The following is a 4,854-nucleotide window of genomic DNA, read 5'->3' as shown; positions in this document are numbered from 1 at the left end:
GGTAAAAGAAAGAGCTCTATGAGTACCCAGTCATGTAAGGGCACAGTATACAATTTGAGATCATTTTGGGGATGATCAAAACCAGACACAATATGGGGATTTAAAAAAAGGAGGGTATGCTTCTGTCACTGTAGGCCCAATGGAATCATAGATGGTCTCCTAGGAACTTTGCAGGACTCCTACACCAGCTACCTGGGCTATTTTTATCCAAGAAATATAATAAAATTAAGTTCTGATCCCTTTTACAGTATTTTTTGATTCCCTCTTTCTTTATCTCTGGGGAAAATATGTCCCTCGGTCTTACTAAACCATATTTTTTAAATTCCAACTTCAGCCACCTCCTCTAAGACCTTTCTGTACTAAATATCCTTTCTGCTTTTCCTTTTCGTCCATGCATAGAACTTATAGGTGTCTAGAGTAGGAAATATCTGTCTGTTTAATCTGCCAAAATAATAGCTGTGTGATCTTAGACAAATTACCTACCTTCTCTGATTCTCATTTTCTTCTCACGGTTACTCTGTGCATTAAATGAAACACTATGAAGCCCTGGCACGGCGGCTGGAACAAAGCAAGCTCTGTATAATGGTAGTTGTTCTTCTTCCTCTTTTGCCTTGATGTGTCTCTTCCTGCTCAACTTATAATCCTGCTCAGCTTTCTCACTTCCTCCACGCACATGCATGTACATCCGTGCACACACATGCACACTCTTTCTCTCAACTCTTTCACATGTGTAAACTTCCCACTTGCTCTTCCCTGCCAAAGAAAGAAGTCTGCTCAGACTCACCCAGTTCCTCACGACCCACTCATTCCTAACTACACTGAATTATACTTCTGCCTCTCTCCTAAATCTGCTCCGGTACCAGCCTACTAAATTGCCAAAGCCAACCTTTTCCCCTCAGCTTTTAACCATTTACCCTGTCTTTAGCATTTAGTAGCACCATTGAACACCTCAGCTTCTTGAAAGTTTCTCTTTTCGAGTCCTTCCAATCAACTGCCTTGACTCCACCGCCCCGCCCTGCTCTGTGGGGTAACTTTGCCCACTCAAGCAGATTTGAAAGAGTCAAAGGGTAAAAACCGTGGTGGCTCCAATCAGAGGCCTCAAAAAGTCATACCACACTGGCAATAATTTTGGTAAAATGGAGACCACTTTTTCAGATGAGTCTTAAACTTAGTGTTGCTATTTAACCAACAAAAACTGAGGTAATCTTTAAACTGCTTCATACCACAGCCACACAGAACAAAGTGAGGGAACCAGAAAAAGTAGCCAGGGCATTACAGCAAGCACGGTAGTCTCCTTCCTCATCTTTTCCTGCCCAGATCTATGCCTAGCTGGCAGGAGAAGAAGTGTCTAAAATTACATGCACAACTGCTGAACACTGTGTATTAAAAGTCTGAGAGCCGATCAGGTACAAGTGGTTGAGACTTTTCTACAATTATTTTTAAAATTCTTGATCCAAAGCAGTCTTCATTTTGTTGTACGTCAGTTATGACTCTTATACAGATGAATGTCAAGAAATGCTGCCGAATCAGATCATTAACAAAGAAAAGGAACTGAAACATTTCCCTGACCGCCTTTTACAAGGGTTTCACAGATTCTCAACGGAAAATCACGGTGTGCACTGCCACAGTTTATCATATTGGTTAACAGCACAGGTGCTCGAATAAGACTGCCTTGGGTCAAATTCCACTTCCACCACTTACTTGGTTGTGTGAAGTTCGGGAACTTATTGCATCTCTCTTAAGACTGTTTTGCTAATTAATCAGGGGGAAATGATGATACTTTTCTCAGAGGGATTTTGAAAAGATTAAATGACAAAATATATGTAAAGTATTTAGGTTGTCTTCAAAATATGTTGTGCAAATGTTCCTTTTTCTTTTGCTACATGTTTTAGCACCTCCTTTTCTGAGAAATTATGCTTTAATTATTTATAAACATACAAGCGTGCATGCGTGCCTCTGTGTGTGTGTGTGTTGTATAGCTAAATTGGAAGATAAAGCAGGGGAGACTTGGCTGCAAGAAGACATTCTTTCCTGGTGAAAGATTACAAGATCTGTCTCCATCCAGAATAGAAATTGACCCCCAACACTACCTCCTTTAGCACAGACAGAGGGGACTTCAGCCCCTGATCTGGAGAAAAGGAGGAAAGGTATGGAGTATCCCACATCAAAGGGGTGGGAGTGAGGACCAGTGGACTTCACAAACCTATTCTTCACCGGAGCAACATTTTACTGTTTTATTATGATTATAAAATAATTCTGATTCTGAAAGTTGGCAAACACAAACACACATTAAAGAAGAAACCAAAAATGAACCCTGATCTCATGGCTCAGAGATAACATCTATTAATATTTTAAAGCAATTTCTCTAGTTGTTTCCTATGCATCAGTTTGCATATCTATAATTAACAGAATTGAGATCAGTGACATATATAGTTTTGTCTACCTTTCCAATTGCTCTATTATGAGCATTTTTTAGTCCCTGAAATATCTTGAAAACATTCTTTTTAATGACTACAAAATTGTCCTTTGGATGAATGTACCACAATTTATGTGTTTATTTTACAAACTCATTATTTTCTAATCACAAAATAATTGCCTATCCATTTATAAACTTAGAAAATGTGATATATAAATCACCCATAATCTTATTGCTCAGATAGAACCACTGGTAATATTTTGATAAATTTCCTTTTAGTAGTTTTCTCTGACTCGCTATTATTATGTACTTAAATAATTGAGGTCATATATTACAAGTATTTTCCCATGTCATTAAAAATGCTCTCAAAAATTTTAGTGCCTATAAATAATAAATGATGTATGTCTGAACTCACTCTCTCCATGGTAGGGAGGAAAGAACTTTCTGGCCAATAAGGACAAAAAATGTCCAGAAACAGAGGGAAAAGGACTAAATCCATGCCCTCTAAATCAAGAGTTTCTCCAGAAAGATTCCAGACTTGCTTGGCGTGCAAAAGCCAAGTGATTGCTTGCAAAGATCAGGTTGCCAAATCCAAGGGAAGGTAAATGTTTGTGTCAGAACTCCTTCGGTTGTAAGTGACAGAGCCCTTTCTTAAACAAGCTTAGGAAAAATCAATAACAAAAAAGTGAATAAATAAAAAATAGAGATAAGATGGAAAGAGGAAGAGAGAAAGGAATGGGAGAAGTTTATTAACTGAGGAAAATAAAAAGTTATGTCTCTGCTGAATCCAGAGTCTCAGACAATGTCTTTAGAACTTATTTGTCATCTCTCATCCCTGTTCATCTGTGTTGGTATCATTCTGTCCATAGGACAACAGGGATACTTTCCTGAAAGAAAGCTGGTCAGATGCCTCCCTGGCTTACATCTTTACAGCTCTGGATCCCAGAGGAGGAGACAGCAGTTTTCCTGATGGCTTCTGAAGAAAAGGGGAATCATGGTCACCAAAGCTGAAGGAATCACTGGGTCAGGCATCTGGCGATGCTGGTATCTAGGAGCCACACCTAGTTGGATACAGGAGGGCCAGTTCTGGCATGGCAGGAGGAAAGGAGTTCTTGAAACAAGAAAGAAATGGCAGCAGAGTATGTCCAAGCAGGTAAGAGGTCAGTGGTCACCTCGTCACAGGCAGCAGGCTCATGAGAAGACAGAGAGGAGCAGGCAGGGAATGACTTCCTCCACATCCAGGAGCCAGGAGGTGTGGCCCTGAGTGGCAGTGGGACACACACATATGCACCTCCCTTTATGTAATATTGTTAACCATTTAGATTGTTCCAGCTTCCTTTTTCATCACTCTGCTAAGAACTACTTTCTTTTTTCATTTACTTTACAAAAGTATGTATTCACCAATGATTATAAAATAAACATGTTCATGATAAAATGCAGGAAGATAAATAAATATATGTATTTTTAGTACCCAGGGGCAACCTAATTGTGTTGTGTGTGTTGTGTGTATACACACGTGTATATACAAACATATATATATATATACATACACACAAAATGGATCTCATGCTTCAAGTAGAATTTTCATTCATAATTTTAGTTAAAATTAGAAACTTTTTATGTTGTTAAATATTCTTTGATATCAGAATTCTGAGAGATATACAATATTTCATCATATAAGTTATCAAAAAAATGTTACCATTTCTTGATTTGTGGACATTTAGGTCATACCCATTTTTTCACTATAATAGGTAAACCTATATTTGGTATAAATATTTGTCTTCCTCACTGTTGATTTCTTTGGCATAGAGCCCTAGAAGTGGAGATACTTGGCTGAAGTATGTGAACACCTTTATGAGTACAGTCACACAGACTGACCTAGAGTCAGCTCTATCCAGGCTGAAGGTCAGGGGAATTGAGGCCGTTCCACATGGCCCACAACAATCAGAACAGGGCTGGTGGGAAGCCAAAAAGAACTAACTGGCTGTAAATCTGGTCTCATGGACAAAAAGACAAGATTTGTTTAGGTTCCCACTCCACAAGAGCAAACCTTAACATAGATGCATTTGGGGTTTCATTGGTGTTAATGTGCACAACTGTCCCCAGTTGGCCGACCCCCAGGAAAAGAAGCCCGGCTTTACCCCTTACCTCCACTTCACCTCCGCTTGGACCTTTGCCACCCCTGCTCCCTGCCACCTAGGCTGTCCCGGAGACAATTCTCTCCACCCAAGAAAGCAGGTAGAACAAAGCGGAGAATCTTACTTGCCAGAAACGTGCCACACAAGAGTTTTTTCCCCGCAAAACAGGACAGGAAGGGAACCGTATTTCCTAGAGGCTTCTTTGAACTCTGTTCCGGGGGAAGTGCGGAGGCCCGGGGAGCAGGCGATGAGGATAGTCCTCCAGCATCCTAGAGCAGCCGGGCAGAGCGGGAAGTTAGG

The sequence above is a fragment of the Camelus bactrianus genome, chromosome 1, assembly GCF_048773025.1.
Source record: "Camelus bactrianus isolate YW-2024 breed Bactrian camel chromosome 1, ASM4877302v1, whole genome shotgun sequence".
Lineage (NCBI taxonomy): Eukaryota > Metazoa > Chordata > Mammalia > Artiodactyla > Camelidae > Camelus > Camelus bactrianus.
The sequence above is the reverse complement of the archived record's forward strand: the minus strand, read 5'-3'. Positions refer to the sequence as shown.